The following is a 15,500-nucleotide window of genomic DNA, read 5'->3' as shown; positions in this document are numbered from 1 at the left end:
TGATATGCTCCCCGCAATATTCAAATAACGAGGGTATATTTCGGAAAGGGATCTCAGTTAGTTTGTGTACCGTCATTTTATTTGTGATGAGTTTTCTTTATTAACTGAAAAGCCCTCAGGAAGTTAGGACACGGGATATTCTCGGATATTTCCAATCCAAAGAGAGTAAAGGAAATGAATTTGAAAAAAAAAAAAAAAAAAAAAAAAAAAAAAAAAAAAAAAAAAAAAAAAAAAAAAAAACAAGCAGTGAACTCCAACACAATGTGTTGATAAGGCGCGTCATTAACTCGCACATATCAACCCCTTTAGTTTTCATTTACAGAGATTTCAAAATAGGCAAACAGCATAAAAAGAGAATTCACGATCCAACACTGCGAGGTCAAAGACGCACCTTGACGAGACCGTGTATTGTGAAAGTAGAAAGCTATTCGATCGAATTTAAGTTTTTTGATCTGCCTCAAGCAAAATCTTATCAGATTCTTGAAGAAAAGTGCTACGGAATAATTTAAGCGAAGAAAGGAAAAATTCTGTCGAACTCCTAGAAGATAAAGTCGATTTAAAGGTATTTTGGGGCTAAAATACCCAAATCACCGGTAGTAAAAATCCCGTTATATTATTGAAAAGAAATTGACTCGATATAAATGCAATTGCATTAAATACGTCTTGATTTTGTTATTTTAAACGTCTTTCCATGCAAAGAAGTTCAACCATGTCGTTGCTTTATTCATTCATGAATTGAAAGTAAGCAATCTACATCCCGAAAATCTACTGATTTGCCGTAAAAAATTGCAGAAACTTGATATACCAGGTCGATGCACCCACTCGTTGAATTTACCAACCAATTTTGTGAGTGCAAATGTGTAAGAATCAATATGCTATAGTCATTTTGGGTGCATTTATTTTTCATGAAACAATAATAATTTCAATCCCGAAAAAACCATCAATTTTCCGTATAAAATCGAAAAAATCAAAATATGTCAACTCCCCGACGTGAAAATTAGATTCTACGTATGTAAAATGTAAATACTTATGTATCGATATGCTGAACAGAACTATGTGTGGACAGTCAGAAGCCCGCGGCAACATTAATTCAACAGAAAAACTGTAAAAATTAGATAGGATTTTAGCCGCTTTGCCCGCCTCTCCTCGCTACTTACAACAAACCGTTCTTATACTCATCTCAAAATTTTTCTCAGAGCTTTGGGTTATTATCAGCTTCCATTTAAACTCCGGTTCGATGGCCGAATCGGCTGCCAAAAAAGCAAGCCACTGTTGAGGGGTTCTATGAGAAATTCGTGATATTATCGGCTCTCAGGAAATCACCCCATGGCTAAAATTGGTGGTATAAATGTTTAAGTGCTTAAAATAATCGTATTCAAGAAACTAAGGAATTAAACTATGGAGTCAATTTCTTTTTAATAATATAACGAATTTACTACCGGTGATTTAGCTATTATAGCCCCAGAATACTTTTAAAGCGCCTTTGCGTTCCAGAATCTCGACGGAATTTTTTTTTTTTTTTTTTTTTGCTTAAACGATTCAAGAAACATTGTAGTTAAAAATATAAAGATTTTTCGATTTGGACGTATGAAAAATGTTTAACTCGTTCAGGCACACCGTGTATTGTATGGAGTACTGCTGTTATTCGACCGTTGTCTTCAGGTCAAAATTCTTACAAAGAAGCCCCTTGCAAGAGGCAAATTTTTTGTAATTTCTCCCAGTTTTTTCAGCGTTAGGTATATAAATGAATTGTTTGTCAAATTTTGAGGTCAATTATATTTAATTGTAATTTATACTTTCTTTTTTTCCCCTTCATTTTATTTTTCGTATCGAGGAGTCGAGGTTTTGTTGATTTCTTCGGATTTCGATTACTGTAACTTCTCTTCTATTCGGCCGATTTTTATGAATGAGGTCTCTTTTTATTTGTGTTTTAACGGAGAGTAAGGAAAAAATTGCTAAATACATGCGAAACAATTTTTTTTGAAAATTGGATGAATCCTAGCGTGACGGTGAAATGGTTAATGAAGCGTGAGTAATTGGGGTACGGGTATCGGCCGCGTTGGGACCCAAGGCCCATTGTTCTTCGTGACGCCGACGCAGTGATCAGGAGCGTGGGGACGAGAGGGCTTAGTGGACTCCTGTATGAGCCACGTTTAGCAAATGGTCTAATGAGTCTCGAGGCTCATCACAGATTGCACTTACCACTATCCTGGTGGCCCCGGCTATCAGAGCAAGGAGTACCAACTTTTGAAAAGGATAACAGTGTTGTGGAGATATGTCAAAGCAACGTTGTGAACAAAACGGAGTGAGTGAAATTCTCATTCAAGGAGTGCCGAACTGGTCAGCCATCCTCGAATCAGTTCGCTTGCTTCCGCTTATATATGCATATTTTAAATCAGCGCGCCCCATTCTAAGGTTTTTTTAAAAAAAACCAAGAAACGTAGACTCTTGGTATTCATTACACATAAACTAGCGAGCCCCAGAATGAGAAACAAATTTTAATCATTATTATTGACGGATTAGTAAACTTTTTACACGCTTTGGAAAATCTCAGAAGTTCGCGGTAGTCACTTTTCGGTAAGGAACTAGGGGACTCGGTTATTGTATCGAGGGGGGGGTCGAAACGATCGCAAAGGCGGTATACTACGTATACGCGCCAAAAAACTGAAAATCGAGTTACTTTAATTAATTTTTTGATGTGGAGAGGGATTGGAATTATACTTATACCACTTCACTTGGATATGACGAGAGCCTAAAATGTTGGTTACAAAAGAGAAAAAAGAAAGGAAAAAAAATCGGAAAGTATAGTCCAATCGTTCAATCTTCTTCGCATAACCGCATACCATTGTGCTTTCGATTTGTTTGTTGCATTACGTTTCTTCATGATTTCTCGATACTTCACATTAGACACTAATCCCCGTGCGTTTGACCGCAGAGCAGGCGAAAGGCGGACCCTCTGGTATTCTACTGTACCTAATAGCGAAGAGATAGTGACTGCAAACATGAAATTTTGATAGAACGGGCTCAACGGCGTCTGACCAGAAAACTGTACTGAAAGAAGCCTCCGTTCTTTCAGATCAAATATCACTAATCGTCCGAAAGACTCCCAGAAATTGTTTGGATGATTAAAAATTGACCGATTTTATTTCAAATTCATAATAATAGGGTATTATTTATTTTCATATTCGGCTAGTTTTAGGCAAGAAAGCCGTAAGTGCTATGCGGAATTAATAACCGTGTTTTTCCCACGCACGGGAGCGTTGAACATCTACTAGGTTCCTCCCTACATTATGGATGTTGATAACCGCGGAACACTAAGGTAAAAACATTAAATAGCTCAACAATTTCCTGGTACATGTGCACCCCTAAAACCGTAGTATAATCACGAAATACACTCGACCAGCTGTCAAAGTTGCATTTAAAACTGAGAAAAATTGAAAAACTGCGACATGACAAACCCTTTGGTAAACCATTTCTATTCACCGTGGTTCATTTTTTCTATACATAGACATAATAGACTTTCTGATCATCAATGCGAATTTTACGAAAATGGTGGGCTCATTAAATGAAATGTTCCGTTTAAACAGCACTAGGCCCATTTCCTTGATAACATTCAACATTTGGACTAACTGCTCTCTCCGGTAATCCAAAATAGCTCCTTGCTGGTACCTTTCCCAACCCAACAATACACTCACTTCCTCAAGCCATATCGTCTCCCAGACTTGGATCCACTTCAGGCGTTGTGGTGGCAGGACAAAAAAAAATGGCAGCTTTAGTTCTGATAATTAATTGATTTGCTCTCCTTATAAATATTCAGAATACCAAACATTTTTCTCCTGGGTGAATAATTGACTTTTTGGATTTTTTTTTATATCACTTTGATTGAAATTTTATGCAGAATCCGAGTACATTGAGAAAAGTTAATCCCAGAAAATGAGAAACAAAAAATTTTCCTTGAGCTTATACTTTAGTTACCCCGGTGCAAGGAGCAGTTCCGGGAACGGGAAGCGAGGCAGGCTGAATGGAGCCTTGCCGCGGTGCGAACTGCGAAGGGTATCGGCGAGGAGCCTGCCGTGTTGCCATTCACATTGTTCACACATTACTTTCATCCCCTAATGACTGATGAGAGGATGTCGATTGGAAACTCCATCTTCATCCAATTCCAAATCTCTGGCTAGACCGTTGCCGTTGCTGTTTTTTGATATTGGGCTAGTGACAATTGATAAGTCCTTTAGAGGCATGACCTCCATTTACAATGTCTCACCACTGTTGTATTGACCAACTTTTGGGTTGCTTATAGCGTCGCTTCTTTGACGTTAGGGTGTACCTCGGTTTCTATATGAGCCCCAGAAAGCATGAACTTATATGTGAACCGCAGCTCACGAGGAAATTGAGTTACGCCCTTCCGCCCGAGGAGCGGCAATATCTTCCACTTACTCAAATTTTCTAATTTTCCCCTTGAATTGATGTCTTTTCCGGAGGACCTCACAGAAAAAGAATGGTTTTAACATCATGTTTGAGAGCCTCAGGGTTTTTTTTTTTTGGGGGGGGGGGGGGGAGATGTTGGTTCATTGCGATTCCGCAAATTATGTTTTCTTTACGATTTGCTATCGTCTGTTATGTGCCTACGACGCTGATTAGACAGACAGAATTGCGTGTACGGGCAAAACTTTTCTTGATTAATCTTACGGGAAGGCGACCAAAAAATTCTCAAATTGTTGACAAAGCCTCGACCAATGAAGTAGGCTGAAAATTCTATGCGTTCAACCTGATTCGCAAAATTAAGCAATTTTTCGCTTTTGGTGCTCACTCTGAGTGATGATTCAAAATTCCCACGAAAACAGAGAATTGTGTTCCGGTGCACTTCTTTACGAACTTTTACGTGACGGCAACGAAAAATGTCTCAGATTTTTAACGAGCCTAGTGTATAATCTCTCAATTGGGCTCATAACAAAAATAGGTAAGCCCAACAAGCTAGGTAGCATTCATGATTTTCCGCCATTCGGTGCCTACTTTCAGTAATGATAAACATCACCTAAAGAGAGGAAATTTTTCAGCATTTTCTCACGTACATTGACGCACACGGAAGCTACAAAATATCTTCATGATTTTTGAAAATCCCTTTTTTTCGAGAACCAAGAGCAACTTTGACTTTTGTAGTGGGGAACTTCTCTCCATAATCTTAACAGGTTGCATTGAAAATACCCACCATCTTCACTTGAAATTCACTTTTAATCTTCAATGACCTTAACACCTCGTTCTGCAACGTCATTGGGTTTTTTCAAATGGAAACGGAAGCACTTAAAAAAGTGCCCCGATCTGTTAGTATCGGGAATCTAGAATAGTGCATTGTAGATTAGCACTGGGCCCATACTATTCTGCATGGATATATATCAAAGTCAAATGGACTATATTTTGCAATTTGGAAGTATAAATTCTAGCCCGGTTTAAAAATAACGTATGTGCCAGTAGTTTCCCTAAGCACATAAGTGTTTTTCCAGAAGAGGCAGAATTTATAATTCCAAATTGCAAAATGCAGTCTAAATATTCCACAACATTTTCATTAAAGAGAACCTTTAATATGAGTATCAGTGTACGACTGAGAGGGTGAATATTCAGCTCTGGCTGATACATTGGAATACAAAGCAAAGGTCACGCCGAGGGATCCATATTCCATATCGATTTGAGTTTTGTTATACTTCATCAGTTATAGCCAGCTTAAGAGCCATAAATTGGGCTTCTCAATAATCTGTGAATTTGCCTTCTGTTATCGCGCTAGGGTCCACAAAACCTGTACCGACACTTACGTATCCCTGTCCTTAGGCATTAATGATCATCATTTACAGCAAGCATCAAAGTGAAAAACTGCTTTCTTCGCGAATCAAGTTGGGCGCATAGGGGTTTTGGCTTTGGCCCATTTTGCCCGCCGCCGGATGCCGGGCTTTTCAAAATTTTTAGAATTTGTTGCAGTCTTGCCTGTCAATTTAGCATACTTGTCATATACATACAAAATACTGCAGTATATTTTTGAGGAATCAGCCAGTGATTTTTTAAGCAAAAATTAACAGCCAAACAATAGCCAAAACATATCTGCATATTAATCGACAGCCAAAACAAATCTTCGATTCATATATAACAGACTATGGCAAATTCTCAAGAAACATACTTTGCGGAAACGAAAAATACAAAAATTGCTTGTAAGATACTCCTCAGACACCGCTAATAATCATTTTTCTCCATGAAACCATCTTCCCGAAAATTACTTATCATCAGTCATCGATTCAGCGGGTAATACCAGGAGATTTTACACAACATGTGAATGAGAGTCACTATACTTCCACGTGATGTAATTTAATAAAATGAGTCACGCACCGCGCCCCCTCCACTCCCTGAGAAGTTGACAAAATTATTAAAATGAAATAAACTGTCTTTATAATAACCAAGATCTGTCGCAAATGATTATCAGTAAAATATTTCTTTAAACTTAGATAACTGAATTTCTGATCTCTCGATCATGCGATGCAAAATCCGTCGCTCTGTCGTAGGCCCCTTGACTTGACCAACCAAGTCGCCAAATTGAGCCCAAAGATTGAACATACTATAAAATCGAGGATGGTCCACGAGCGCGTCGTCAATTAGAGGAGAGGCAGGACTTCATACTGCTTCGCGGCCGTCATTTCATCAAGATCGACGGAAACACGGAAAGGAAAAGTTAAAAGTGAAAGAGGAATGAATGCGGGATCGGTGCCACGGGCCACGGAGAAAGGGTCGCGACAAAGATCATTTGACTCAATTGCCCACCGCGCGTACGGGTTTTCCAGGGTGGCGTCTGACCAGATTTCGGCCGTGTCTAGCTCTCGTTCAGTAATCGAGGGCTGGTGGCTGTTCGCCTGGAATTAAAAGGCCAAACTGGCCGGTTGAATGCGGAATTAAATGCACAAACTGACACATGAGCAGCCGGCCACTGTCATTTGTTGAATGGATGCATATCGTCACCTACCTGACATATGGGCGTAATTACACTCCACAATGAACCCTGTCTTCCATACATTTCAAAGCTTTTTCGGGCTCATTTCAATGTGCAGTTACGCCCCTATGTTAGCCAAGCGATGCATCGTCTATGCATAGCCAAATCGTGCATTTTAATCCAAATTTGAACTGCCATTTTAGCTGTCGGGGAATATACCTAAAAATCTTTCTGCCGCAGAAAATATGCTGCCTCCTCAAGCTCTTGAGCTATAATAGTAAAATATCAAGAAAAAAATATTTGAATAATTGTGCGATCCAGTACCGGCAAAAAGTTTAAATTAAGCATAAGAAGAAAATATGAACAGAAAAAGCTCTCGAAAAAAAGAGTTGCCTCAAATTATTGTTTAAAAAAACTGTCGAAAAAGAGGAAAATCCACGAACTTGTGTCATGTGCTGACGTGTATTCTAATTTCGAATAGGCAGCTCACGTTGAACTCGATGGTTCAAGAAAAATCAACCAAGGACTGGCTGTGCGATCAACCACAAATTTTGTATATTTTAGTCGTTTGCCAGACATAAATTAAGTTAAGATTTGTTATTGTTCTGTGTTCACCTGCTCAGAGATTACATATCGATGCCTAAAGTGCGAGACCGCATATATCTGTTTGCGAGATTCTAGACTCTCAGTCATACATTATTTTTTTCTTGTAAACTTATAGTCAACGTAATTTTAACAAAACTTCTTTAATTTTTTTCTCTGTTGTTTGGATATTCTGTATAGATATCAAGCTATGAAGCTGACTTTACCGCAACTCAAGTTGGGGTAGCACCACAACATTTGGGTCACTCGCCTAATTTATTGGGGTGTTACCACAATTAATTGGAAAAGCCCATATCAAACAACCCCTAGCTCTTTTTCCGTGTGAGGCAAATAAAGATGCGTTGCGGTAAGTCAAAGATTCGTAGTGGCTTTTTACGATAGAATTTAAAACGTTTTTGTTTACTACTAGACGCTTATTAATGTTTCATCATTGTCGACTTTTTAGGTCTTGTCTAAAACGGTCGAAATCCGTCGCAGTTGAATTTGCACGAAAAAATTGTATAACTTTAAATAAGTGTTTGTTGAGCTAAGTTTACTGTATATTTTATCTTCTAAAACTGGAATGCTAAGGAAATATTGACTTAAAGGTGAAAAAATTTACCGCCCTCTGATGTCACCGGGCGTCATCATTTAAACGAATTTATTTAGAATGAGTTCATTCTGTAATAATTGCTCTAATAATCCTTCGTAAATCCTTAAGGATTCCATTAAAAATTCGATTGATCTAATTCAAATGAACTGACTGGTCCAGCAACCACAGCAAAATACGTCAAATTTTTTTGAAAAAAAATTACAGTCACGAGAAAGCAGAGACGTGAAAACATTTACATCATTCTATAGATATGACAGGATAAAAGTTCACATTATTACGCGGGTGAGCTGTCCTTATACTGCTGTCTTAAGTAAAAAGTCGGTCGAACAGGAGCGAGGAGCCGCGATAGCATTTTAGGCCACGTCTATTATCTTGGATTTTCAAATTTCAAAAATTTAATTTAAAAATTAAGTTCCCCAACAAATGTCAAAATCAACAAATATCGCCTGGTATCAAGAATCACCAAAACTGATCGGACATAAGCCGAGATAGCATATTGGACCACATCCACCATCTTGAATTTTGTAATTTGAAAATTTGACTGAAAATTCGAGTTTCCTGTCAAAAAATATTACACGGTACAAAAACGGGCGCGCTTAAAAATTATATGCAAGTTTCCCTCAGATGAGCCTCTTTCTTTGGCCGAATTTATAATGATAATTCTTTCTTTCTAAACCAATTAAGACCTTAAATTTTTGGCAAGGGCAGTAATGGGCATGAAATACTTGAGATACAGCAACTCATAGGCTGACATGCCTTATTTGGTAGAGCAATTCACGTGAGTTAGGTTCGAACCTAAAAATACAACTATATCAACTTCGGTGTGTTGCACAGTATCTTGCGCATTTGAAGGCGTTTTATATTGGTCCGACCGCGACTTGAGGAGAGGAATTTTGATGTGTTGACTTCGAGTGCTGTTTGCGCTCCATAAGTCGAATGCAAGATAATGAGTAATGTTCATATGTTAGTGCTATATGAAGAGTCTAAAATGACATTTTCGGTTAAGATAAAATATTCAACTTTATTTTTAGAAAAGTGTTGAAAGTCTGAATTTGTTATGCCAAAAGGTTCGTTCCGTCAATTTAGAAACCGAGGAATGTGCACTTAGTTAGATAGTTTTCATTTATAAATTAAATTCATCAAATTTCAGACATTTGCTGATTCTTCATTGAAAATTCCGAACTATCTCAACGAGCTGAATTCGATATACTGAGATTGATGCAACCAGTGCGGCAACAAGGACAAACGTCATAATTCTCTGCCATGTCTCATAAAAAACCTACCTTTATTAATTGATTGTGTAGTGTGCAATTCTCTCGAACTCACCGCGTTGAACAGAGAGGAATTAAAACTTATCATCCATTTAAAAATTTCATCAAGCAATTTGTTTCTCTACAGGGTAACAGGGGTAACACGTGTGCGAATTTTTTCAAGAATTTAGGGAATTCGTTTCACATCTCAGAGGAAATCCCATAAAATCGTTATAAGGATCTGCAATACTGTTCTCCCATAAAAAAAATAAATCATCCGATGTACCGTGGCAATGCCTAATGTGACTTGGTTCCTTTCTGCTGCTTGATTCGGTCCGGGGTTAAACATTAATGCATGATGCATTACAGAATAAGAGCCCAAAACGGTAGAAGTAATTTAGTCCTGGGTGAGATTGACGTCTTTTTCTTTTCCGCCAACTCTCCGCGAATCGAATCAACCCGTTTTTCTTTTGTTTGCAAATTTGTTTAACTTCTTTTCGCTTTTGACTGGTTGAAATGCTCACCGAACATCGTCATGACTTCGACCTCCTTCTCTTTCACTCCCTCTTTGTCCAACTCTTCTTCTTTATCTTCCTCTCTTTCATCCTGGCTCCCATCTCTTTTACGTTTTTCTTTTTCTTCTTCGTCCTCTCTCCTATCATCTTCCTGCTCTTTTTTCCTCTCTCTTTTTCTTTATCTCCTTCTTCTTCGTCAAGTTCCGATTACTAATGCGTCCATATCCGACCAATTTTGAAGAGTATTAAGCAGTGGCACTTATGCGTTTTCTTTCAAAACTTCCCTCGGAGGTATGACTTAATTCTTAATTCTACTCAATTAAAGCAAGTCTTGGGTCCAGACCCGGGTTTGAGAACGACTATGCTACCGTGCTAAGAAAGAACGTCGTAGGAGCCCTCAGACGTTGCCATATATCCTTCAATAAAAAATGAATTTACTGGGAAAATTGTGGATGTATTTCCCCAACTTTTTCAGACAATTTTGCTCGCGATTTTATCAAAAATATTTGAAAATATCAAGCAAAAATGAATCAGTGAGAACGAAAACACACCAACTCGAAAAAATGAAAATACTCAAAACGCACACAGTAGGTGAAGAAGTTAGTCAAAAAAAATTATTTTTGATGCCGAAAAACAAGCACTTGATGACACTTTAAAGGTGCAAGTTGGAACAGACGTGCCAACTTCAATGACCTTTATGAAAATTGACTGTCTTTAATGAAAATTAAGCATTTTTGAGTCACCGAGTTGGTGTGTTTTCGCTCTCACTGATTCAAATATGCATAACCTTCCCCCAAAGATAATTTTTATCCGGAAAAATGTAGCAACTCTTGAATGTTCATACGACGTTCTTCCTTAGCACGGCGGTATGGATGGAGCCCCTTACTCTCGCAAAATCCCAGCCTCATTTTGCAATGCCACCGTAATTGCCGGGTCGGATGAAGTGTGACCGAAAACAATGTCTCAAAGTTTTTGAATATGAATCGGCGGGCTTAAGCGAGGCGGGGGACGGGCGCGAGTTAACAAGCCCCCCAACCCCCACCCACATCCCCCCGGTCCCTGTCAACCGCCGAGCATCCCTGGAGACAGCAGTAAGTGTGTTTGAGCGTGAGCCGCGGTTGGCAGACTCTTCTACGCCTCTCAAATCTCACCCCGAGACGTCCTCGTTGCGGAACGACGGATCCGATCACGCCTTATAAATATCCCCGCCTTGATAGCTTCAATAATATCAGGATTTAGCACTCGCTTGCAGTTTCCATTTCGCAACGCGCCTTGATTTATGCACCGACGGCTTGCCGACGCCGCTCGCCGCGAAATTACGCACACTTTCCGGTGGTTGACTGTGCGAAGAAGGCGAGTTTTACCCGCAGTTCGCTAACGCTGGTCCAAGTCGGTGCTATGTCAGGATTTTGGCTCTGGGAAACCGAACTATGCTGCCATGTGCAGCAATATGCGACTCGTGGATATTTGCACGTTCAATTTTTGTGGACATTAGTACGAATGGAAAAAGTGGACAGACGGACGTATTTATGCGAAAAGGAACTATGTGCATAGAGTTTGCGTGTAGTATAGTTCCCTCTGGCATAAATACGTCCAGTCAAACAGATCTGACCATTTGGCAACGAAGCGCAAAGGCGTGATATGGATTGAAGAATCACAAAAATTTTGCCTCACACTTTCACTGCCAGTTTCACTTTCTTACTTAAAACTATCAAATTTTGACAATCATTTGGCCTGTTTAAAACTTTTTTTTTTTTTTTTTTTTTTTTTTAAAAAAAAAGAAGTTTTTTCCAGGGATGGAAGAGGAATTATGATTGAACTCTCTGAGGGAACAAAGGGCCCACAGTCACTTGAATAAGCCTAACCTAACCTAACTTTTGTTTTATTTGAAAAAGGAAATAACGTGGTGATTCGATAGCCCCTTATCAATCATTCAATTATCGCTCGTGACATCTTCACCGCGCCACTTCAGTACTACCACTTCTCTGCCGAAAAAAATAATCAAGCATATTTGTGCAAATGGCTCCTTCCTCAAAGAATAGAACATTTGTGCAAAAGTATTGTGGGGCAGAATATACCTTTAATGAAACGGAGGGAGAAACACCTCCGCCATTTGCAACGGCTTGAATATATTATTCAGAAAAATTAGGATTGGCCATCCACACCCAGGATGATGCATAATTAAATGCTCTTGTTAAAAACTCGTCCCCACTGGGAACGAACCAGAGACCTTTTTACCAGCAGCAAACTGTCACTACATCACAGAGGCTGGCTTCCAGGAGAATAACATCCTTTTTTTATTTTTGCACAGGACTCTCCCACTCCTCGAATAAAGGTCAAGTCATGCGTGTTTGAAAAGGTTTTCTGTCAGACATATTCATTATCATTGCGTAGCCGCCCAGTGTCAAGTGGACACGTTCATCAAGGCATGGGATCCAAGACATGAATAATGACACTCCATTTATTTCGATACTTAAAATTAGTTACGAGAATAATGTTTTTATAGTTACTAATGAACGTATTCGGCCATTCCGGTGCATCGGTGTGGCCGATTCGACTTTTAAACGTTCTTTTTTTAGAGATGATTTTTCACCTGCAATAGCACATTCATGTTAAGAACTTTTCAAATGGTGCTCCGTTGCTGTATCAGTGATACTTCTTTAGTATTTGCAGCAAACATCCTGATCCGTTTCCTTTACAGGGTTAATAACAGAAAAATTGTGAGACATAACAATTAGCGTCCATTCGTCGTAAATTATTTAATCATTGTATTTATGTCAATCTAATTTATTGCTGTTTCTCTGTTTTTGCAGGTAAGTGTTCAATTCAATCCAGAGTTGCTTATTCGTAGAACGTCATCTAAGTAAGTTTTCCTGAAAAATTTACAAACATCATGCAAATTCCGCCTACTTTTAGCATTATCATGTAACGCTCTTAAAATCGTTTTCATAAAAAAATGTTTGGCTTGCCGGCCTTCGTTTTGATAATTTTGGTCAATTTTATGAACGTCGATTTCTTCGTTCACCCTCAAGCCAGAGGTGTGATTAAGTCAGCTGAAAGTGTGGTTGGATCAACCGTACCTCTAGTCGGTGCCCTCACAATCAGCATTAGTGTGGTTGGATGAACTATACCGCTGGCTGGTGCCTTTACAGTTCTAGCTAGGACAACTACTCTTATGGCTGGCGCCAAAATCCGCTAGAAGTATAGTTGAGATGGTGATACCTTTTTTTCAGTGTAGGGAGTTCCGTTCCCTGGCCGCTAAGCGGCCCAACCCCCGCTTCGCGGCCAGCGAAATCGTCGAAATCACCCTTGGTTAATGAGCAAATAATTTTAATTGAATAAAAAAGCGATGTTTCAAAGAATAATTTCCCGCCAAACAATATTCTTAATGACTTTCTCCTTACTCTGGATTGTGATTCCTTCTTTGGAATTCGACCTTTAGACCGTTTTACTCTCCTTCCTCACACCGTCCATCGAGCGTCTTAAAAATTATTTTGTTAAAATAGAGAGGATTTCTTGAAATCGCAAAAACTGCACTTATACGCCTTGCCCTCGAAGCCCCTCAAATACGGTTGAGCTCTCCAATCGATTTATTTGTTCCTGAGATTGTCCCTGCGGGCTTGAAGTTTCAAACACCTGAAATACATGTTCTTATGTAGACACAAGCCGTACCACAGAAAAAACTCAAAATCGAATAAAAATTCACAGCTGTGCCCCTTCTTCAAACACCTCTAACACCCCTTCAAGCAGCTCGGAGCAACACGGCAACACTTAAAGGAGCTCAGATCCGTCATAAGGGTCGCGAAGGACGCGACAGAGGGGCGCGGGGGACCCTCCCCCCGCGTCCCGGGGGTGCATCCCCGAGACCCTCGGTCGGCAGCGGCTCAGGCATGCACAGGCAGAATCAGAAGATCCGCCCGGCTCGCAGGGATAACCCGCGAATCCCCGACCGGGGGGGGGGGGGGGGAGAGAACCGGGCAAGGTGAAACTGTAAGGAGCGCGAAGACGAGGGTGGGGGGAAGGGGTTGCGAAGGTCGAGCGTATAGCCGGGGTCGGGGGGGGGGGGGAGCGCACCCATGCGCTGGGTAGAGCGAGTCGAATAGTAAAGAGCCTTACTAGGGGATCTGCGCTTACGCTGCTCCCCACCCCCCGCCCGCCCCCCGCCGGGACCCTTTCAGGGATTGGAGTCCCGAGGTAGACAGTGCTCCTGGAATTCGTGCGTGGTGCCCACACGGGTGTGCCGGAAAAATGTCCCCGATCCGCCGCCGCTGTCCCCGCTTGTTGCTCATCGTCCGGGCTTCCGCCTTCCCGTCCCTGCCGACGTCCCTCCTCTCGCTCTCTTAATCCTGACCGCCCCCCCCCCCATCCGAGTTGTGAACTGGTTATTCGCTCGTCGTACCCCGGGAATTTGGAACTCATGAGCTGTTGATGGACGACGATTTAATCGAGACAATCGAAATAATCGCGGTTCACCTAGTTGATTTTTTTCCTCGTTTTTTACTCTCCAAGTGATGCTCGAAGCTTATCCGTTAAGCGGCTACGATTTTTGAGAACCTGATTTCTCTAGGATTACAATAGTTTATACCTGCAGTGCCGGCTGCAGTTGTGGATTTATTTACATAGTGTCTCGCATAGTGTTGATTAGCTTTCTGTAGATTTCTCGCCTTTTTAGCGGTCTTACTTTGCCGCTCTGTTACCTAAAGAGCTTAGAAAAATTGTAGATTTGCCTCCGTTTGCTACACGAGTCGATTTTATATTTTATATAATATACAAGTGCGCGACTTCCGCGATTTACTCCTTTAGATTGCCTCTATTAACGTATGCTATGCTTCGTCGTGTTTTGCACTGAAATAATCTCAAGATAATTTTCTTATCGTGCTTTGTCAGTAAGTCTAGCCTGGATTTTGAGAATAATTGTTTTCATCGCCAATTCTCTTGATAGAGTTGGTGATAAATGGAATTTAAAATTTTGGGCTAACCATATTTAAATATGTATTGACATTGGTCTCACGTCGTCGAAGTTAATTCATACTATGAAGCACAAATTTTAACTTTCCTGTAAAAAGTAATGATTTTATTTGCGATTGACGCACGACGGTGGAAAACCAATGCCCAAGGCACAATTTAGCCCTTCATTTTAATTTCATTCAACTCCACTAATTTATTTTGGATGATACATTTTTCCTTTGAAATGGCAATCAAATGTGAATTCTGATTTATTTTCATTATTTCTCGCTCATCATTATCAATCCCCCTTGTTTGAGAAAATTTGCATTTTCAAATGAAAATTTAAGCGTGAAAATCTTCCAAAATTCGATATTTTTTTATTTTTTTTCACAAATAAATACTTATCTGACAATTGAGAAGGCGGCTTATACTTGCCGATGGTCTGGGGCTCAAGTCCCATTGGCAATTTTACCAATGATTTGTCACCATACTGCAAATACAAAATGTGAATGAAAAATGAAATACAAAGATTTTGTGCATATAATGAGGCTTCGTTTTATTATGCACAACAATCATTGTTTTATATTCTGACGTGTATAAGTACTTGATAATGGCAAACTACTCAG

The 15,500-nt window shown here is 39.9% G+C and overlaps 1 protein-coding gene across 11 annotated transcripts in view; it reads left to right on the top strand.

Moving 5' to 3' along the window:
- Syt7 (Synaptotagmin 7) overlaps positions 1-15,500 on the top strand; it is a 443,527-nt gene that overhangs the window by 337,735 nt on the left and 90,292 nt on the right. For 3 of the 11 annotated variants that reach the window (XM_072303877.1, XM_072303878.1, XM_072303875.1), the window contains exon 1: positions 14,133-14,813. The exons of 7 other annotated variants lie outside the window; for them this stretch is intronic. The gene's annotated coding sequence lies outside the window, so the exon portion shown is untranslated. Of the gene's footprint in view, positions 1-14,132; positions 14,814-15,500 lie in introns of those variants that run through there. One more of the 11 variants, XM_072303876.1, reaches the window with a different exon arrangement.

Source organism: Bemisia tabaci, chromosome 1, assembly GCF_918797505.1.
Source record: "Bemisia tabaci chromosome 1, PGI_BMITA_v3".
NCBI lineage: Eukaryota > Metazoa > Arthropoda > Insecta > Hemiptera > Aleyrodidae > Bemisia > Bemisia tabaci.
This window is presented reverse-complemented; position numbering and strand designations above follow the sequence as displayed.